The sequence below is a fragment of the Phyllobates terribilis genome, unplaced genomic scaffold, assembly GCF_046119375.1.
Source record: "Phyllobates terribilis strain yellow unplaced genomic scaffold, ASM4611937v1 Scaffold_5__5_contigs__length_657084704, whole genome shotgun sequence".
NCBI lineage: Eukaryota > Metazoa > Chordata > Amphibia > Anura > Dendrobatidae > Phyllobates > Phyllobates terribilis.
Genome location: NW_027362765.1, coordinates 28,161,274 through 28,183,443, shown reverse-complemented (window position 1 = coordinate 28,183,443; position 22,170 = coordinate 28,161,274). Strand labels below are relative to the sequence as shown.

General features: G+C 67.0%; 1 protein-coding gene across 1 annotated transcript in view; it reads right to left on the bottom strand.

Moving 5' to 3' along the window:
* Positions 1–22,170, bottom strand: part of LOC141271796 (uncharacterized) — a 132,555-nt gene that overhangs the window by 109,551 nt on the left and 834 nt on the right. The gene's annotated exons all lie outside the window — the stretch shown is intronic.

Here is a 22,170-nt window from a genome sequence, read left to right as displayed (position 1 = left end):
TGTACGAGGCGTACGGAGCGGAGTCGCGCGTGTACGAGGTGTACAGAGCGGAGGAGTATGGAGCAGAGCCGCGCGGGTACGAAGTGTACGGAGCAGAGCCGTGTGTGTACGAGGTGTACGGAGCGGAGCCGTGTGTGTACGAGGTGTACGGAGCAGAGCCGTGTGTCTACGAGGCGTACGGAGCGGAGCCGCGCGTGTACGAGGCGTACGGAGCGGAGGTGTATGGAGCGGAGCCGCGCGTGTACGAAGTGTACAGAGCGGAGGTGTATGGAGCGGAGCCGCGCGTGTACGAGGTGTACGGAGCAGAGCCGCGCGTGTACGAGGTGTACGGAGCAGAGCCACGTGTGTAGGAGATGTACGGAGCGGAGCCGCGTGTGTACGAGGTGTACGGAGCAGAGCCGCGCGTGTACGGGGCAGAGCCGCGTGTGTACGAGGTGTACGGAGCGGAGCCGGGCGTGTACGAGGCGTACGGAGCGGAGCCGGGCGTGTACGAGGCGTACGGAGCGGAGCCGGGCGTGTACGAGGCGTACGGAGCGGAGCCGGGCGTGTACGAGGCGTACGGAGCGGAGCCGGGCGTGTACGAGGCGTACGGAGCGGAGCCGGGCGTGTACGAGGCGTACGGAGCGGAGCCGGGCGCGTACCAGGCGTACGGAGCGGAGCCGCGCGTGTACGAGGTGTACGGAGCGGAGGTGTATGGAGCGGAGCCGCGTGTGTATGAGGTGTACGGAGCAGAGCCGCGCGTGTACGAGGTGTACGGAGCAGAGCCACGTGTGTACGAGATGTATGGAGCGGAGCCGCGTGTGTACGAGGTGTACGGAGCAGAGCTGCGCGAGTACGGGGAAGAGCCGCGTGTGTACGAGGCGTACGGAGCGGAGCCGGGCGTGTACGAGGCGTACGGAGCGGAGCCGGGCGTGTACGAGGCGTACGGAGCGGAGCCGGGCGTGTACGAGGCGTACGGAGCGGAGCCGGGCGTGTACGAGGCGTACGGAGCGGAGCCGGGCGTGTACGAGGCGTACTGAGCGGAGCCGGGCGTGTACGAGGCGTACGGAGCGGAGCCGGGCGTGTACGAGGCGTACGGAGCGGAGCCGCGCGTGTACGAGGCGTACGGAGCGGAGCCGCGCGTGTACGACGTTTACGGAGCAGAGCCGCGCGTTTACGAGGCGTACGGAGCGGAGCCGCGCGTGTACAAGTCGTACGGAGCGGAGCCGAGCGTGTACGAGGCGTACGGAGCGGAGCCGCGCGTGTACGAGGCGTACGGAGCGGAGTCGTGTGTGTACGAGGTGTACGGAGCGGAGCCGTGTGTGTACGAGGCGTACGGAGCAGAGCCGCGTGTCTACGAGGCGTACGGAGCGGAGCCGCGCGTGTACGAGGCGTACGGAGCGGAGCCGCGCGTGTACGAGGCGTACGGAGCGGAGCCGCGCGTGTACGCGGCGTACGGAGCGGAGCCGCGCGTGTACGCGGCGTACGGAGCGGAGCCGCGCGTGTACGAGGCGTAGGGAGCGGAGCCGCGCGTGTACGAGGTGTACGGAGTGGAGCCGCGTGTGTACGAGGTGTACGGAGCGGAGCCGCGCGTGTACGAGGTGTACAGAGCGGAGGAGTATGGAGCAGAGCCGCGCGTGTACGAGGTGTACAGAGCGGAGGTGTATGGAGCGGAGCCGCGCGTGTACGAGGTGTACGGAGCAGAGCCGCGCGTGTACGAGGTGTACGGAGCAGAGCCACGTGTGTAGGAGATGTACGGAGCGGAGCCGCGTGTGTACGAGGTGTACGGAGCAGAGCCGCGCGTGTACGGGGCAGAGCCGCGTGTGTACGAGGTGTACGGAGCGGAGCCGGGCATGTACGAGGCGTACGGAGCGGAGCCGGGCGTGTACGAGGCGTACGGAGCGGAGCCGGGCGTGTACGAGGCGTACGGAGCGGAGCCGGGCGCGTACGAGGCATACGGAGCGGAGCCGGGCGCGTACCAGGCGTACGGAGCGTAGCCGCGCGTGTACGAGGCGTACGGAGCGGAGCCGCGCGTGTACGAGGCGTACGGAGCGGAGCCGCGCGTGTACGAGGTGTACAGAGCGGAGGTGTATGGAGCGGAGCCGCAAGTGTATGAGGTGTACGGAGCAGAGCCGCGCGTGTACGAGGTGTACGGAGCAGAGCCACGTGTGTACGAGATGTATGGAGCGGAGCCGCGTGTGTACGAGGTGTACGGAGCAGAGCTGCGCGAGTACGGGGAAGAGCCGCGTGTGTACGAGGCGTACGGACCAGAGCTGTGCGAGTACGGGGAAGAGCCGCGTGTGTACGAGGCGTACGGAGCGGAGCCGGGCGTGTACGAGGCGTACGGAGCGGAGCCGGGCGTGTACGAGGCGTACGGAGCGGAGCCGGGCGTGTACGAGGCGTACGGAGCGGAGCCGGGCGTGTACGAGGCGTACGGAGCGGAGCCGCGCGTGTACGAGGCGTACGGAGCGGAGCCGCGCGTGTACGACGTTTACGGAGCAGAGCCGCGCATGTACGAGGCGTACGGAGCGGAGCCGCGCGTGTACGAGGCGTACGGAGTGGAGCCGCGCGTGTACGAGTCGTATGGAGCGGAGCCGCGCGTGTACGAGGCGTACGGAGCGGAGCCGCGCGTGTACGAGGCGTACGGAGCGGAGCCGCGCGTGTACGAGGCGTACGGAGCGGAGCCGCACGTGTACGACGTTTACGGAGCGGAGCCGCGCCTGTACGATGTGTACGGAGCAGAGAGGAGCCAAGTCTGTACGGAGCAGAGCCGCGCGTGTACGAGGCGTACGGAGCGGAGCCGCATGTGTACGAGGCGCGCGGAGCCGCGTTTGTACGCGGTGTACGAAGCGCAGCCGCGCATGTACGAGGCGTACGGAGCGGAGCCGAGCGTGTACGTGGCGTACGGAGCGGAGCCGCGCGTGTACGAGGTTTACGGAGCGGAGCCACGCGTGTACGAGGTTTACGGAGCGGAGCCGCGCCTGTACGAGGTGTACGGAGCAGAGAGGAGCCAAGTGTGTACGGAGCAGAGCCGCGCGTGTACGAGGCGTACGGAGCGGAGCCGCATGTGTACGAGGTGTACGGAGCGCAGCCGCTCGTGTACGAGGCGTACGGAGCAGAGCCACGTGTGTACGAGGAGCGCAGAGCCGCGTGTGTATGAGGTGTACGGAGCAGAGCCGTGTGTGTATGAGGCGCGCGGAGCCGGGCGTGTACGAGGCGTACGGAGCGGAGCCGGGCGTCTACGAGGCGTACGGAGCGGAGCCGGGCGCGTACCAGGCGTACGGAGCGGAGCCGCGCGTGTACGAGGCGTACGGAGCGGAGCCGCGCGTGTACGAGGTGTACAGAGCGGAGGTGTATGGAGCGGAGCCGCGTGTGTATGAGGTGTACGGAGCAGAGCCGCGCGTGTACGAAGTGTACGGAGCAGAGCCACGTGTGTACGAGATGTATGGAGCGGAGCCGCGTGTGTACGAGGTGTACGGAGCAGAGCTGCGCGAGTACGGGGAAGAGCCGCGTGTGTACGAGGCGTACGGAGCGGAGCCGGGCGTGTACGAGGCGTACGGAGCGGAGCCGGGCGTGTACGAGGCGTACGGAGCGGAGCCGGGCGTGTACGAGGCGTACGGAGCGGAGCCGGGCGTGTACGAGGCGTACGGAGCGGAGCCGGGCGTGTACGAGGCGTACTGAGCGGAGCCGGGCGTGTACGAGGTGTACGGAGCAGAGCCGCGCGTGTACGAGGTGTACGGAGCAGAGCCACGTGTGTAGGAGATGTACGGAGCGGAGCCGCGTGTGTACGAGGTGTACGGAGCAGAGCCGCGCGTGTACGGGGCAGAGCCGCGTGTGTACGAGGTGTACGGAGCGGAGCCGGGCATGTACGAGGCGTACGGAGCGGAGCCGGGCGTGTACGAGGCGTACGGAGCGGAGCCGGGCGTGTACGAGGCGTACGGAGCGGAGCCGGGCGCGTACGAGGCATACGGAGCGGAGCCGGGCGCGTACCAGGCGTACGGAGCGTAGCCGCGCGTGTACGAGGCGTACGGAGCGGAGCCGCGCGTGTACGAGGTGTACAGAGCGGAGGTGTATGGAGCGGAGCCGCGTGTGTATGAGGTGTACGGAGCAGAGCCGCGCGTGTACGAGGTGTACGGAGCAGAGCCACGTGTGTACGAGATGTATGGAGCGGAGCCGCGTGTGTACGAGGTGTACGGAGCAGAGCTGCGCGAGTACGGGGAAGAGCCGCGTGTGTACGAGGCGTACGGAGCAGAGCTGTGCGAGTACGGGGAAGAGCCGCGTGTGTACGAGGCGTACGGAGCGGAGCCGGGCGTGTACGAGGCGTACGGAGCGGAGCCGGGCGTGTACGAGGCGTACGGAGCGGAGCCGGGCGTGTACGAGGCGTACGGAGCGGAGCCGGGCGTGTACGAGGCGTACGGAGCGGAGCCGCGCGTGTACGAGGCGTACGGAGCGGAGCCGCGCGTGTACGACGTTTACGGAGCAGAGCCGCGCATGTACGAGGCGTACGGAGCGGAGCCGCGCGTGTACGAGGCGTACGGAGTGGAGCCGCGCGTGTACGAGTCGTATGGAGCGGAGCCGCGCGTGTACGAGGCGTACGGAGCGGAGCCGCGCGTGTACGAGGCGTACGGAGCGGAGCCGCGCGTGTACGAGGCGTACGGAGCGGAGCCGCACGTGTACGACGTTTACGGAGCGGAGCCGCGCCTGTACGAGGTGTACGGAGCAGAGAGGAGCCAAGTCTGTACGGAGCAGAGCCGCGCGTGTACGAGGCGTACGGAGCGGAGCCGCATGTGTACGAGGCGCGCGGAGCCGCGTTTGTACGCGGTGTACGAAGCGCAGCCGCGCATGTACGAGGCGTACGGAGCGGAGCCGAGCGTGTACGTGGCGTACGGAGCGGAGCCGCGCGTGTACGAGGTTTACGGAGCAGAGCCACGCGTGTACGAGGTTTACGGAGCGGAGCCGCGCCTGTACGAGGTGTACGGAGCAGAGAGGAGCCAAGTGTGTACGGAGCAGAGCCGCGCGTGTACGAGGCGTACGGAGCAGAGCCACGTGTGTACGAGGAGCGCAGAGCCGCGTGTGTATGAGGTGTACGGAGCAGAGCCGTGTGTGTATGAGGCGCGCGGAGCCGGGCGTGTACGAGGCGTACGGAGCGGAGCCGGGCGTCTACGAGGCGTACGGAGCGGAGCCGGGCGCGTACCAGGCGTACGGAGCGGAGCCGCGCGTGTACGAGGCGTACGGAGCGGAGCCGCGCGTGTACGAGGTGTACAGAGCGGAGGTGTATGGAGCGGAGCCGCGTGTGTATGAGGTGTACGGAGCAGAGCCGCGCGTGTACGAAGTGTACGGAGCAGAGCCACGTGTGTACGAGATGTATGGAGCGGAGCCGCGTGTGTACGAGGTGTACGGAGCAGAGCTGCGCGAGTACGGGGAAGAGCCGCGTGTGTACGAGGCGTACGGAGCGGAGCCGGGCGTGTACGAGGCGTACGGAGCGGAGCCGGGCGTGTACGAGGCGTACGGAGCGGAGCCGGGCGTGTACGAGGCGTACGGAGCGGAGCCGGGCGTGTACGAGGCGTACGGAGCGGAGCCGGGCGTGTACGAGGCGTACTGAGCGGAGCCGGGCGTGTACGAGGCGTACGGAGCGGAGCCGAACGTGTACGAGGCGTACGGAGCGGAGCCGCGCGTGTACGAGGCGTACGGAGCGGAGCCGCGCGTGTACGACGTTTACGGAGCAGAGCCGCGCGTGTACGAGGCGTACGGAGCGGAGCCGCGCGTGTACAAGTCGTACGGAGCGGAGCCGCGCGTGTACGAGGCGTACGGAGCGGAGCCGCGCGTGAACGAGGCGTACGGAGCGGAGTCGTGTGTGTACGAGGCGTACGGAGCGGAGTCGTGTGTGTACGAGGTGTACGGAGCAGAGCTGTGTGTCTACGAGGCGTACGGAGCGGAGCCGCGCGTGTACGAGGCGTACGGAGCGGAGCCGCGCGTGTACGAGGCGTACGGAGCGGAGCCGCGCGTGTACGAGGCGTACGGAGCGGAGCCGCGCGTGTACGCGGCGTACGGAGCGGAGCCGCGCGTGTACGAGGCGTACGGAGTGGAGCCGCGCGTGTACGAGGCGTAGGGAGCGGAGCCGCGCGTGTACGAGGTGTACGGAGCGGAGCCGCGTGTGTACGAGGTGTACGGAGCGGAGCCGCGCGTGTACGAGGTGTACAGAGTGGAGGAGTATGGAGCAGAGCCGCGCGTGTACGAGGTGTACAGAGCGGAGGTGTATGGAGCGGAGCCGCGCGTGTACGAGGTGTACGGAGCAGAGCCGCGCGTGTACGAGGTGTACGGAGCAGAGCCACGTGTGTAGGAGATGTACGGAGCGGAGCCGCGTGTGTACGAGGTGTACGGAGCAGAGCCGCGCGTGTACGGGGCAGAGCCGCGTGTGTACGAGGTGTACGGAGCGGAGCCGGGCATGTACGAGGCGTAGGGAGCGGAGCCGGGCGTGTACGAGGCGTACGGAGCGGAGCCGGGCGTGTACGAGGCGTACGGAGCGGAGCCGGGCGCGTACGAGGCATACGGAGCGGAGCCGGGCGCGTACCAGGCGTACGGAGCGTAGCCGCGCGTGTACGAGGCGTACGGAGCGGAGCCGCGCGTGTACGAGGTGTACAGAGCGGAGGTGTATGGAGCGGAGCCGCGTGTGTATGAGGTGTACGGAGCAGAGCCGCGCGTGTACGAGGTGTACGGAGCAGAGCCACGTGTGTACGAGATGTATGGAGCGGAGCCGCGTGTGTACGAGGTGTACGGAGCAGAGCTGCGCGAGTACGGGGAAGAGCCGCGTGTGTACGAGGCGTACGGAGCAGAGCTGCGCGAGTACGGGGAAGAGCCGCGTGTGTACGAGGCGTACGGAGCGGAGCCGGGCGTGTACGAGGCGTACGGAGCGGAGCCGGGCGTGTACGAGGCGTACGGAGCGGAGCCGCGCGTGTACGAGGTGTACGGAGCGGAGCCGCTCGTGTACGAGGTGTACGGAGCGGAGCCGCGTGTGTACGAGGCGTACGGAGCGGAGCCGCGCGTGTACGAGGCGTACGGAGCGGAGCCGCGCGTGTACGAGGCGTACGGAGCGGAGCCGCACGTGTACGAGGCGTACGGAGCGGAGCCGCGCGTGTACGAGGCGTACGGAGCGGAGCCGCGCGTGTACGAGGCGTACGGAGCGGAGCCGCGCGTGTACGAGGCGTACGGAGCGGAGTCGCGCGTGTACGAGGTGTACAGAGCGGAGGAGTATGGAGCAGAGCCGCGCGGGTACGAAGTGTACGGAGCAGAGCCGTGTGTGTACGAGGTGTACGGAGCGGAGCCGTGTGTGTACGAGGTGTACGGAGCAGAGCCGTGTGTCTACGAGGCGTACGGAGCGGAGCCGCGCGTGTACGAGGCGTACGGAGCGGAGCCGCGCGAGTACGGGGAAGAGCCGCGTGTGTACGAGGCGTACGGAGCAGAGCTGCGCGAGTACGGGGAAGAGCCGCGTGTGTACGAGGCGTACGGAGCGGAGCCGGGCGTGTACGAGGCGTACGGAGCGGAGCCGGGCGTGTACGAGGCGTACGGAGCGGAGCCGGGCGTGTACGAGGCGTACGGAGCGGAGCCGGGCGTGTACGAGGCGTACGGAGCAGAGCCGCGCGTGTACGAAGTGTACGGAGCAGAGCCACGTGTGTACGAGATGTATGGAGCGGAGCCGCGTGTGTACGAGGTGTACGGAGCAGAGCTGCGCGAGTACGGGGAAGAGCCGCGTGTGTACGAGGCGTACGGAGCGGAGCCGGGCGTGTACGAGGCGTACGGAGCGGAGCCGGGCGTGTACGAGGCGTACGGAGCGGAGCCGGGCGTGTACGAGGCGTACGGAGCGGAGCCGGGCGTGTACGAGGCGTACGGAGCGGAGCCGGGCGTGTACGAGGCGTACGGAGCGGAGCCGGGCGCGTACCAGGCGTACGGAGCGGAGCCGCGCGTGTACGAGGAGTACGGAGCGGAGCCGCGCGTGTACGAGGTGTACAGAGCGGAGGTGTATGGAGCGGAGCCGCGTGTGTATGAGGTGTACGGAGCAGAGCCGCGCGTGTACGAGGTGTACGGAGCAGAGCCACGTGTGTACGAGATGTATGGAGCGGAGCCGCGTGTGTACGAGGTGTACGGAGCAGAGCTGCGCGAGTACGGGGAAGAGCCGCGTGTGTACGAGGCGTACGGAGCGGAGCCGGGCGTGTACGAGGCGTACGGAGCGGAGCCGGGCGTGTACGAGGCGTACGGAGCGGAGCCGGGCGTGTACGAGGCGTACGGAGCGGAGCCGGGCGTGTACGAGGCGTACGGAGCGGAGCCGGGCGTGTACGAGGCGTACTGAGCGGAGCCGGGCGTGTACGAGGCGTACGGAGCGGAGCCGGGCGTGTACGAGGCGTACGGAGCGGAGCCGCGCGTGTACGAGGCGTACGGAGCGGAGCCGCGCGTGTACGACGTTTACGGAGCAGAGCCGCGCGTTTACGAGGCGTACGGAGCGGAGCCGCGCGTGTACAAGTCGTACGGAGCGGAGCCGAGCGTGTACGAGGCGTACGGAGCGGAGCCGCGCGTGTACGAGGCGTACGGAGCGGAGTCGTGTGTGTACGAGGTGTACGGAGCGGAGCCGTGTGTGTACGAGGCGTACGGAGCAGAGCCGCGTGTCTACGAGGCGTACGGAGCGGAGCCGCGCGTGTACGAGGCGTACGGAGCGGAGCCGCGCGTGTACGAGGCGTACGGAGCGGAGCCGCGCGTGTCCGCGGCGTACGGAGCGGAGCCGCGCGTGTACGCGGCGTACGGAGCGGAGCCGCGCGTGTACGAGGCGTAGGGAGCGGAGCCGCGCGTGTACGAGGTGTACGGAGTGGAGCCGCGCATGTACGAGGCGTACGGAGCGGAGCCGCGCGTGTACGAGGCGTACGGAGTGGAGCTGCGCGTGTACGAGTCGTATGGAGCGGAGTGGAGCCGCACGTGTACGACGTTTACGGAGCGGAGCCGCGCCTGTACGAGGTGTACGGAGCAGAGAGGAGCCAAGTCTGTACGGAGCAGAGCCGCGCGTGTACGAGGCGTACGGAGCGGAGCCGCATGTGTACGAGGCGCGCGGAGCCGCGTTTGTACGCGGTGTACGAAGCGCAGCCGCGCATGTACGAGGCGTACGGAGCGGAGCCGAGCGTGTACGTGGCGTATGGAGCGGAGCCGCGCGTGTACGAGGTTTACGGAGCGGAGCCACGCGTGTACGAGGTTTACGGAGCGGAGCCGCGCCTGTACGAGGTGTACGGAGCAGAGAGGAGCCAAGTGTGTACGGAGCAGAGCCGCGCGTGTACGAGGCGTACGGAGCGGAGCCGCATGTGTACGAGGTGTACGGAGCGCAGCCGCTCGTGTACGAGGCGTACGGAGCAGAGCCACGTGTGTACGAGGAGCGCAGAGCCGCGTGTGTATGAGGTGTACGGAGCAGAGCCGTGTGTGTATGAGGCGCGCGGAGCCGGGCGTGTACGAGGCGTACGGAGCGGAGCCGGGCGTCTACGAGGCGTACGGAGCGGAGCCGGGCGCGTACCAGGCGTACGGAGCGGAGCCGCGCGTGTACGAGGCGTACGGAGCGGAGCCGCGCGTGTACGAGGTGTACAGAGCGGAGGTGTATGGAGCGGAGCCGCGTGTGTATGAGGTGTACGGAGCAGAGCCGCGCGTGTACGAAGTGTACGGAGCAGAGCCACGTGTGTACGAGATGTATGGAGCGGAGCCGCGTGTGTACGAGGTGTACGGAGCAGAGCTGCGCGAGTACGGGGAAGAGCCGCGTGTGTACGAGGCGTACGGAGCGGAGCCGGGCGTGTACGAGGCGTACGGAGCGGAGCCGGGCGTGTACGAGGCGTACGGAGCGGAGCCGGGCGTGTACGAGGCGTACGGAGCGGAGCCGGGCGTGTACGAGGCGTACGGAGCGGAGCCGGGCGTGTACGACGCGTACTGAGCGGAGCCGGGCGTGTACGAGGCGTACGGAGCGGAGCCGGACGTGTACGAGGCGTACGGAGCGGAGCCGCGCGTGTACGAGGCGTACGGAGCGGAGCCGCGCGTGTACGACGTTTACGGAGCAGAGCCGCGCGTGTACGAGGCGTACGGAGCGGAGCCGCGCGTGTACAAGTCGTACGGAGCGGAGCCGCGCGTGAACGAGGCGTACGGAGCGGAGTCGTGTGTGTACGAGGTGTACGGAGCGGAGCCGTGTGTGTACGAGGTGTACGGAGCAGAGCCGTGTGTCTACGAGGCGTACGGAGCGGAGCCGCGCGTGTACGAGGCGTACGGAGCGGAGCCGCGCGTGTACGAGGCGTACGGAGCGGAGCCGCGCGTGTACGAGGCGTACGGAGCGGAGCCGCGCGTGTACGCGGCGTACGGAGCGGAGCCGCGCGTGTACGAGGCGTACGGAGTGGAGCCGCGCGTGTACGAGGCGTAGGGAGCGGAGCCGCGCGTGTACGAGGTGTACGGAGCGGAGCCGCGTGTGTACGAGGTGTACGGAGCGGAGCCGCGCGTGTACGAGGTGTACAGAGTGGAGGAGTATGGAGCAGAGCCGCGCGTGTACGAGGTGTACAGAGCGGAGGTGTATGGAGCGGAGCCGCGCGTGTACGAGGTGTACGGAGCAGAGCCGCGCGTGTACGAGGTGTACGGAGCAGAGCCACGTGTGTAGGAGATGTACGGAGCGGAGCCGCGTGTGTACGAGGTGTACGGAGCAGAGCCGCGCGTGTACGGGGCAGAGCCGCGTGTGTACAAGGTGTACGGAGCGGAGCCGGGCATGTACGAGGCGTAGGGAGCGGAGCCGGGCGTGTACGAGGCGTACGGAGCGGAGCCGGGCGTGTACGAGGCGTACGGAGCGGAGCCGGGCGCGTACGAGGCATACGGAGCGGAGCCGGGCGCGTACCAGGCGTACGGAGCGTAGCCGCGCGTGTACGAGGCGTACGGAGCGGAGCCGCGCGTGTACGAGGTGTACGAGGCGTACGGAGCGGAGCCGGGCGTGTACGAGGCGTACGGAGCGGAGCCGGGCGTGTACGAGGCGTACGGAGCGGAGCCGGGCGTGTACGAGGCGTACGGAGCGGAGCCGGGCGTGTACGAGGCGTACGGAGCGGAGCCGCGCGTGTACGAGGCGTACGGAGCGGAGCCGCGCGTGTACGACGTTTACGGAGCAGAGCCGCGCATGTACGAGGCGTACGGAGCGGAGCCGCGCGTGTACGAGGCGGACGGAGTGGAGCCGCGCGTGTACGAGGCGTACGGAGCGGAGCCGCGCGTGTACGAGGCGTACGGAGCGGAGCCGGGCGCGTACGAGGCATACGGAGCGGAGCCGGGCGCGTACCAGGCGTACGGAGCGTAGCCGCGCGTGTACGAGGCGTACGGAGCGGAGCCGCGCGTGTACGAGGCGTACGGAGCGGAGCCGCGCGTGTACGAGGCGTACGGAGCGGAGCCGCGCGTGTACGAGGCGTACGGAGCGGAGCCGCGCGTGTACGAGGCGTACGGAGCGGAGCCGCACGTGTATGACGTTTACGGAGCGGAGCCGCGCCTGTACGAGGTGTACGGAGCAGAGAGGAGCCAAGTCTGTACGGAGCAGAGCCGCGCGTGTACGAGGCGTACGGAGCGGAGCCGCATGTGTATGAGGCGCGCGGAGCCGCGTGTGTACGCGGTGTACGGAGCAGAGCCGCGCGTGTACGAGGTGTACGGAGCAGAGCCACGTGTGTAGGAGATGTACGGAGCGGAGCCGCGTGTGTACGAGGTGTACGGAGCAGAGCCGCGCGTGTACGGGGCAGAGCCGCGTGTGTACGAGGTGTACGGAGCGGAGACGGGCATGTACGAGGCGTAGGGAGCGGAGCCGGGCGTGTACGAGGCGTACGGAGCGGAGCCGGGCGTGTACGAGGCGTACGGAGCGGAGCCGGGCGCGTACGAGGCATACGGAGCGGAGACGGGCGCGTACCAGGCGTACGGAGCGTAGCCGCGCGTGTACGAGGCGTACGGAGCGGAGCCGCGCGTGTACGAGGTGTACAGAGCGGAGGTGTATGGAGCGGAGCCGCGTGTGTATGAGGTGTACGGAGCAGAGCCGCGCGTGTACGAGGTGTACGGAGCAGAGCCACGTGTGTACGAGATGTATGGAGCGGAGCCGCGTGTGTACGAGGTGTACGGAGCAGAGCTGCGCGAGTACGGGGAAGAGCCGCGTGTGTACGAGGCGTACGGAGCAGAGCTGCGCGAGTACGGGGAAGAGCCGCGTGTGTACGAGGCGTACGGAGCGGAGCCGGGCGTGTACGAGGCGTACGGAGCGGAGCCGCGCGTGTACGAGGCGTACGGAGCGGAGCCGCGCGTGTACGACGTTTACGGAGCAGAGCCGCGCATGTACGAGGCGTACGGAGCGGAGCCGCGCGTGTACGAGGCGTACGGAGGGGAGCCGCGCGTGTACGAGGCGTACGGAGCGGAGCCGCGCGTGTACGAGGCGTACGGAGCGGAGCCGCGCGTGTACGAGGCGTACGGAGCGGAGCCGCGCGTGTACGAGGCGTACGGAGCGGAGCCGCACGTGTACGACGTTTACGGAGCGGAGCCGCGCCTGTACGAGGTGTACGGAGCAGAGAGGAGCCAAGTCTGTACGGAGCAGAGCCGCGCGTGTACGAGGCGTACGGAGCGGAGCCGCATGTGTACGAGGCGCGCGGAGCCGCGTTTGTACGCGGTGTACGAAGCGCAGCCGCGCATGTACGAGGCGTACGGAGCGGAGCCGAGCGTGTACGTGGCGTACGGAGCGGAGCCGCGCGTGTACGAGGTTTACGGAGCGGAGCCACGCGTGTACGAGGTTTACGGAGCGGAGCCGCGCCTGTACGAGGTGTACGGAGCAGAGAGGAGCCAAGTGTGTACGGAGCAGAGCCGCGCGTGTACGAGGCGTACGGAGCGGAGCCGCATGTGTACGAGGTGTACGGAGCGCAGCCGCGCGTGTACGAGGCGTACGGAGCAGAGCCACGTGTGTACGAGGAGCGCAGAGCCGCGTGTGTATGAGGTGTACGGAGCAGAGCCGTGTGTGTATGAGGCGCGCGGAGCCGGGTGTGTATGAGGTGTATGAGGTGTACGGAGCGGAGCCGTATGTGTACGAGGCGTACGGAGCGGAGCCGCGTGTGTACGAGGTGTACGGAGCGCAGCCGGGCGTGTACGAGGCGTACGGAGCAGAGCCACGTGTGTACGAGGCGCGGAGCCGCGTGTGTATGAGGTGTACGGAGCAGAGCCGTGTGTGTATGAGGCGCGCGGAGCAAAGCCGCGTGTGTACGAGTTATACGGAGCGGAGCCGCGTGTGTACGAGGTGTACGGAGCGGAGCCGTGTGTGTACGAGGTGTACGGAGCAAAGCCGCGTGTGTACGAGGTGTACGGAGCAGAACCGCGCGTGTACGAGGTGTACGGAGCAGAACCGCGCGTGTACGAGGTGTACGGAGCAAAGCCGCGTGTGTACGAGGTGTACGGAGCAGAGCCGCGTGTACACGAGGTGTACGGAGCAAAGCCGCGTGTGTACGAGATGTACGGAGCGGAGCCGCGTGTGTACGAGGTGTACGGAGCAGAGCCGCGCGTGTACGGGGCAGAGCCGCGTGTGTACGAGGCGTACGGAGCGGAGCCGTGCGTGTACGAGGCGTACGGAGCGGAGCCGGGCGTGTACGAGGCGTACGGAGCCGGGCGTGTACGAGGCGTACGGAGCCGCGCGTGTACGAGGCGTACGGAGCGGAGCCGCGTGTGTACGAGGCGTACGGAGCGGAGCCGCGCGTGTACGACGTTTACGGAGCAGAGCCGCGCATGTACGAGGCGTATGGAGCGGAGCCGCGCGTGTACGAGGCGTATGGAGCGGAGCCGCGCGTGTACGAGGCGTACGGAGCGGAGCCGCGCGTGTACGAGGCGCGCAGAGCCGCGTGTGTATGAGGTGTACGGAGCAGAGCCGTGTGTTATGAGGCGCGCGGAGCCGGGTGTGTATGAGGTGTACGGAGCAGAGCCGTGTGTGTATGAGGCGCGCGGAGCCGCATGTGTATGAGGTGTACGGAGCGGAGCAGCGAGTGTACGAGGTGTACGGAGCGGAGCCGTATGTGTACGAGGCGTACGGAGCGGAGCCGCGTGTGTACGAGGTGTACGGAGCAAAGCCGCGTGTGTACGAGGTGTACGGAGCAGAGCCGCGCGTGTACGATGTGTACGGAGCAAAGCCGCGTGTGTACGAGGTGTACGGAGCAGAGCCGCGTGTACACGAGGTGTACGGAGCAAAGCCGCGTGTGTACGAGATGTACGGAGCGGAGCCGCGTGTGTACGAGGTGTACGGAGCAGAGCCGCGCGTGTACGGGACAGAGCCGCGTGTGTACGAGGCGTACGGAGCAGAGCCGCATGTGTACGAGGTGTACGGAGCAGAGCCGCGTGTGTACGAGGTGTAAGGATCGGAGCCGCGTGTGTACGAGGCGTACGGAGCGGAGCCGCGTGTGTACGAGGCGTACGGAGCAGAGCCGCGTGTGTACGAGGTGTACGGAGCGGAGCCGCGTGTGTACGAGGTGTACGGAGCGGAGCCGCGTGTGTACGAGGTGTACGGGTGTAAATCCGCGTGTGTACGAGGTGTACGGAGCAGAGCCGCGCGTGTACGAGGTGTACGGAGCAAAGCCGCGTGTGTACGAGGTGTACGGAGCAGAGCCGCGTGTACACGAGGTGTACGGAGCAAAGCCGCGTGTGTACGAGATGTACGGAGCCGCATGTGTACGAGGTGTACGGAGCAGAGCTGCACGTGTACGGGGCAGAGCTGCGTGTGTACGAGGCTTACGGAGCGGAGCCGTGCGTGTACGAGGCGTACGGAGCAGAGCCGGGCGTGTACGAGGCGTACGGAGCGGAGCCGCGCGTGTACGAGGCGTACGGAGCGGAGCCGCGTGTGTACGAGGCGTACGGAGCGGAGCCGCGCGTGTACGACGTTTACGGAGCAGAGCCGCGCATGTACGAGGCGTACGGAGCGGAGCCGCGCGTGTACGAGGCGTACGGAGCGGAGCCGCGCGTGTACGAGGCGCACGGAGCGGAGCCGCGTGTGTACGAGGCTTACGGAGCGGAGCCGCGCCTGTACGAGGTGTACGGAGCAGAGAGGAGCCAAGTCTGTACGGAGCAGAGCCGCGCGTGTACGAGGCGTACGGAGCGGAGATGCATGTGTACGAGGCGCGCGGAGCCGCGTGTGTACGAGGTGTACGGAGCAAATCCGCGTGTGTACGAGGTGTACGGAGCAGAGCCGCGCGTGTACGAGGTGTACGGAGCAAAGCCGCGTGTGTACGAGGTGTACGGAGCAGAGCCGCGTGTACACGAGGTGTACGGAGCAAAGCCGCGTGTGTTCGAGATGTACGGAGCCGCATGTGTACGAGGTGTACGGAGCAGAGCTGCGCGTGTACGGGGCAGAGCCGCGTGTGTACGAGGCTTACGGAGCGGAGCTGTGCGTGTACGAGGCGTACGGAGCAGAGCCGGGCGTGTACGAGGCGTACGGAGCGGAGCCGCGCGTGTACGAGGCGTGCGGAGCGGAGCCGCGCGTGTACGACGTTTACGGAGCAGAGCCGCGCATGTACGAGGCGTACGGAGCGGAGCCGCGCGTGTAGGAGGCGCACGGAGCGGAGCCGCGTGTGTACGAGGCTTACGGAGCGGAGCCGCGCCTGTACGAGGTGTACGGAGCAGAGAGGAGCCAAGTCTGTACGGAGCAGAGCCGCGCGTGTACGAGGCGTACGGAGCGGAGATGCATGTGTACGAGGCGCGCGGAGCCGCGTGTGTACGAGGTGTACGGAGCGCAGACGCGCATGTACGTGGCGTACGGAGCGGAGCCGCGCGAGTACGAGGTTTACGGAGCGGAGCCACGCGTGTACGAGGTTTACGGAGCGGAGCCGCGCCTGTACGAGGTGTACGGAGCAGAGAGGAGCCAAGTTTATACGGAGCACAGCCGCGCGTGTACGAGGCGTACGGAGCGGAGCCGCATGTGTACGAGGTGTACGGAGCGCACCCGCGCGTGTACGAGGCGCGCGGAGCTGCGTTTGTATGAGGTGTACGGAGCAGAGCCATGTGTGTATGAGGCGCGCGGAGCCGGGTGTGTATGAGGTGTACGGAGCGGAGCCGCGTGTGTACGAGGTGTACGGAGCGCAGCCGCGCGTGTACGAGGCGTACGGAGCAGAGCCACGTGTGTAAGAGGCGCGCGGAGCCGCGTGTGTACGAGGTGTACGGAGCAGAGCCGCGCGTGTACGAGGTGTACGGAGCAAAGCCGCGTGTACACGAGGTGTACGGAGCAAAGCCGCGTGTGTACGAGATGTACGGAGCGGAGCCGCGTGTGTACGAGGTGTACGGAGAGGAGCCGCGTGTGTATGAGGCGCTTGGAGCCGGGTGTGTATGAGGTGTACGGAGCGGAGCCGCGTGTGTACGAGGTGTACGGAGCGCAGCCGCGCGTGTACGAGGCGTACGGAGCAGAGCCACGTGTGTAAGAGGCGCGCGGAGCCGCGTGTGTACGAGGTGTACGGAGCAAAGCCGCGTGTGTACGAGGTGTACGGAGCAGAGCCGCGTGTACACGAGGTGTACGGAGCAAAGCCGCGTGTGTACGAGATGTACGGAGCGGAGCCGCGTGTGTACGAGGTGTACGGAGCAGAGCTGCGCGTGTACGGGGCAGAGCCGCGTGTGTACGAGGCGTACGGAACGGAGCCGTGCGTGTACGAGGCGTACGGAGCAGAGCCGCGAGTGTACGAGGTTTACGGAGCAGAGAGGAGCCAAGTGTGTACAGAGTGGATACGCGCGTGTATGAATTGCGCGGAGCAGAGCCGCGCGTGTACTAGTTGCACAGAGAGAAGCCGCGCGTGTACGAGGTGTGTAGAACCGCGTGTGTACGAGGTGCGCGGAGCAGAGCCGCGCATGTACGAGGCATACGGAGCGGAGCCGTGCGTGTACGAGCCGCGCGTGTACGAGGCGTGCGGACCTGAGCCGCGCGTGTACGAGGTGTACAGAGCAGAGCTGCGTGTGTACGAGGCGCGCGGAGCCGCGTGTGAACGAGGCGTACGGAGCGGAGCCGCGCGTGTACGAGGCGTACGGAGCGGAGCCGCGCGTGTACGAGGCGTACGGAGCGGAGCCGCGCGTGTACGAGGCGTACAGAGTGGAGCCGCGCATGTACGAGGTGTACGGAGCGGAGCCGCGCGTGTACGAGGTGTGCGGAGCCGCGCGTGTACGAGGCGTACGGAGCGGAGCCGCATGTGTACGAGGCGCGCGGAGCCACGTGTGTACGAAGCGAAGCCGCACGTGTACGAGGCGTACGGAGCAGAGCCGCGTGTGTACGAGGCGCACGGAGCCGCGCGTGTACGAGGTGTACGGAGCAGAGCCGTGTGTGTATGAGCTGTACGGAGAGGAGCCAAGTGTGTACGAGGTGTATGGAGCAGAGAGGAGCCAAGTGTGTACGGAGCGGATCCGCGCGTGTACGAGGTGCGTGGAGCAGAGCCGCGCGTGTACGAGGTACGTGGAGCAGAGCCGCGCGTGTACGAGGTGCACAGAGAGAAGCCGCGCGTGTACGAGGTGTGTAGAGCCGCGTGTGTACGAGGTGTGTAGAGCCGCGTGTGTACGAGGTGCGCGGAGCAGAGTCGCGCGTGTACGACACATACGGAGCGGAGCCGTGCGTGTACGAGGCGTGCAGAGCCGCGCATGTACGAGGCGTGCGGAGTGGAAGCGCGCGTGTATGAGGCGTGCGGAGCTGAGCCGCGTGTGTACGAGTTGCGCGGAGCAGAGCCGCGCGTGTACGAGGTGTACGGAGAGAAGCCGTGCGTGTACGAGGTGTACAGAGAGAAGCCGCGCGTGTATGAGGCGTACGGAGCGGAGCCGCATGTGTACGAGGCGTACGGAGCGGAGCCGCACGTGTACGAGGCGTACGGAGCAGAGCCGCGCGTGCACGAGGCGTACGGAGCGGAGCCACGTGTGTACGAGGTGTACGGAGCGGAGCCGCGTGTGTACTTGGTGTGCGGAGCAGAGAGGAGCCAATGTGTACGGAGCGGAGCCGCACGTGTATGAGGCGTACGGATCGGAGCCGCGCGTGTACGAGGCGTATGGAGCGGAGCCGCGCGTGTACGAGGTTTACGGAGCGGAGCCGTGTGTATACGAGGTGTACGGAGTGGAGCCGCTTGTGTACGAGGTGTATGGAGCAGAGAGGAGCCAAGTGTGTACGGAGCGGATCCGCGCGTGTACGAGGTGCACGGAGCAGAGCCGCACGTGTACGAGGTGCACGGAGCCGAGTGTGTACGAGGTGCTCGGAGCAGAGCCGCGCGTGTACGAGGCGTACGGAGAGAAGCCGCGCGTGTACGAAGCGGAGCCGCGTGTGTACGAGGTGAGCGGAGCCACGCGTGTACGAGGTGAGCGGAGCGCAGCCGCGCGTGTACGAGGTGTACGGAGCAGAGCCGTGTGTGTACGAGGCGCGCGGAGCCGCGTGTGTATGAGCTGTACGGAGAGGAGCCAAGTGTGTACGAGGTGTATGGAGCAGAGAGGACCCAAGTGTGTACAGAGCAGAGCCACGCGTGTACTAGGTACGCGGAGCAGAGCCGCGCGTGTACGAGGTGCACAGAGAGAAGCCGCGCGTGTACGAGGTGTGTAGAGCCATGTGTGTATAAGGTGCGCGGAGCAGAGCCGCGCGTGTACGAGGCATACGGAGCGCAGCTGTGCGTGTACGAGGCGTACAGAGCCGCGCGTGTACGAGGCGTGCGGAGTGGAGGCGCGCGAGTACGAGGCGTGCGGAGCGGAGCCGCGTGTGTACGAGGTGCGCGGAGCAGAGCCGCGCGTGTACGAGGTGTACGGAGAGAAGCCGTGCATGTACGAGGTGTACAGAGAGAAGCCGTGCGTGTACGAGGTGTACGGAGCGGAGCCGCGCGTGTATGAGGTGTAGGTAGCGGAGCCGCGCGTGTACGAGGTGTACGGAGCAGAGCCGTGTGTGTACGAGGCGCGTGTATGAGGTGCACGGAGCGAAGCCGCGCGTGTACGAGGTGTACGGAGTGGAGCCGTGTGTGTACGAGGCGTACGGAGCGGAGCCGCGCGTGTACGAGGTGTACAGAGCAGAGCTGCGTGTGTACGAGGCGCGCGGAGCCGCGTGTGTACGAGGTGTATGGAGCGGAGCCGCACGTGTACGAGGCGTACGGAGCGGAGCCGCGCGTGTACGAGGCGTACGGAGCGGAGCCGCGCGTGTACGAGGCGTACGGAGTGGAGCCGCGCGTGTACGAGGTGTACGGAGCGGAGCTGCGCGTGTACGAGGTGTGCGGAGCCACGCGTGTACGAGGCGTACGGAGCGGAGCCGCATGTGTACGAGGCGCGCGGAGCCACGTGTGTACGAAGCGGAGCCGTGCGTGTACGAGGCGTACGGAGCAGAGCTGCGTGTGTACGAGGTGTACGGAGAGAAGCCGTGCGTGTACGAGGTGTACAGAGAGAAGCCGTGCGTGTACGAGGTGTACGGAGCGGAGCCGCGCGTGTATGAGGTGTAGGTAGCGGAGCCGCGCGTGTGCGAGGTGTACGGAGCAGAGCCGTGTGTGTACGAGGCACGTGTATGAGGTGCACGGAGCGGAGCCGCGCGTGTACGAGGTGTACGGAGCAGAGCCGCACGTGTACGAGGCGTACGGAGCGGAGCCGCGCGTGTACGAGGCGTACGGAGTGGAGCCGCGCGTGTATGAGGTGTAGGTAGCGGAGCCGCGCTTGTACGAGGTGTACGGAGCAGAGCCGTGTGTGTACGAGGCGCTTGTACGAGGCGTACGGAGCGGAGCCGCGCGTGTACGAGGTGTACAGAGCAGAGCTGCGTGTGTATGAGGCGCGCGGAGCCGCATGTGTACGGGGCGTACGGAGCGGAGCCGCGCGTGTACGAGGCGTACGGAGCGGAGCCGCGCGTGTACGAGGCGTACGGAGAGGAGCCGCGCGTGTACGAGGCGTACAGAGTGGAGCCGCGCGTGTACGAGGTGTACGGAGCGGAGCCGCGCATGTACGAGGTGTGCGGAGCGGAGCCGCGCGTGTACGAGGCGTACAGAGTGGAGCCGCGCGTGTACGAGGCGTACAGAGTGGAGCCGCGCGTGTACGAGGCGTACAGAGTGGAGCCGCGCGTGTACGAGGCGTACAGAGTGGAGCCGCGCGTGTACGAGGCGTACAGAGTGGAGCCGCGCGTGTACGAGGTGTACGGAGCGGAGCCGCGCGTGTACGAGGCGTACTGAGCGGAGCCGCATGTGTACGAGGCGCGCTGAGCCACGTGTGTACGAAGCGGAGCCGCGCGTGTACGAGGTGTACGGAGCAGAGCCGCGTGTGTACGAGGTGTACGGAGCAGAGCCGCGCGTGTACGAGTTGTACGGAGCGGAGCCGCGCGTGTACGAGGCGTACGGAGCGGAGCCGCATGTGTACGAGGCGCGCGGAGCCACGTGTGTACGAAGCGGAGCCGCACGTGTACGAGGCGTACGGAGCAGAGCCGCGTGTGTACGAGGCGCACGGAGCCGCGCGTGTACGAGGTGTACGGAGCAGAGCCATGTGTGTACGAGGCGCGCGGAGCCGCGTGTGTATGAGCTGTACGGAGAGGAGCCAAGTGTGTACGGAGGTGTATGGAGCAGAGAGGAGCCAAGTGTGTACGGAGCGGATCCGCGCGTGTACGAGGTGCGTGGAGCAGAGCCGCGCGTGTACGAGGTACGCGGAGCAGAGCCGCGCGTGTACGAGGTGCACAGAGAGAAGCCGCGCGTGTACGAGGTGTGTAGAGCCGCGTGTGTACGAGGTGCGCGGAGCAGAGTCGCGCGTGTACGAGGCATACGGAGCGGAGCCGTGCGTGTACGAGGCGTGCAGAGCCGCGCATGTACGAGGAGTGCGGAGCGGAAGCGCGCGTGTACGAGGCGTGCGGAGCTGAGCCGCGTGTGTACGAGTTGCGCGGAGCAGAGCCGCGCGTGTACGAGGTGTACGGAGAGAAGCCGTGCGTGTACGAGGTGTACAGAGATAAGCCGCGCGTGTACGAGGCGTACGGAGCGGAGCCGAACGTGTACGAGGCGTACGGAGCGGAGCCGCGCGTGCACGAGGCGTACAGAGCGGAGCCACGTGTGTACGAGGTGTACGGAGCGGAGCCGCGTGTGTACTTGGTGTGCGGAGCAGAGAGGAGCCAATGTGTACAGAGCGGAGCCGCACGTGTATGAGGCGTACGGATCGGAGCCGCGCGTGTACGAGGCGTATGGAGCGGAGCCGTGCATGTACGAGGTTTACGGAGCGGAGCCGTGTGTATACGAGGTGTACGGAGCGGAGCCGCGCATGTACGAGGTGTATGGAGCAGAGAGGAGCCAAGTGTGTACGGAGCGGATCCGCGCATGTACGAGGTGCGCGGAGCAGAGCCGCGCGTGTACGAGGTGCACGGAGCAGAGCCGCACGTGTACGAGGTGCACGGAGCCGAGTGTGTACGAGGTGCTCGGAGCAGAGCCGCGCGTGTACGAGGTATACGGAGCTGAGCCACGTGTGTACGAGGTGCGCGGAGCAGAGCCGCGCGTGTACGAGGTGTACGGAGAGAAGCCGCGCGTGTACGAAGCGGAGCCGAGCGTGTACGAGGTGTGCGGAGCCGCGCATGTACGAGGTGTGCGGAGCTGCGTGTGTACGAGGTGTGTGGAGCCGCGCGTGTACGAGGTGTGCGGAGCGGAGCCGCGCGTGTACGAGGCGTGTGGAGCAGCGCGTGTAAAAGGTGTACGGAGCGGAGCCGCGCGTGTACGAGGCGTGTGGAGCCGCACGTGTACGAGGTGTAGGGAGCGGGGCTGCGCATGTACGAGGTGTAGGGAGCGGGGCCACAAGTGTATGGAGCGGGGCCGCATGTGTACAAGGTGTAGGAAGCGGGGCCACGCGTGTACGAGGTGTAGGAAGCGGGGCCACACGTGTACGGTGCGGAACAGTGTGTACGGAGTGGAGCTGTGCGTGTATGGAGCAGAGCGGTGATTGTACGAGGTGTATGGAGCGGAGCTATGTCTAGACAAAGTGGAGCAGTGTGTGTACTTCATGTACAGAGCGGAGCTGTGTGTGTACATATGTACAGAGCGGGGCTGTATGTGTATGACGTGAGCGGAGCTGTGCCTGTACGACGTTTGCAGAGCGGAGCCGTGCAGGTGAGACGATGTGTGGAGCCTTGTGCTCGTAAGATGTGTATTGAGCACAGCCGAAAGTGTACGGAGCGGAGCCGTGTGTGTACGGACTGTAGCCGTGTGTGTACTATATGGCGGT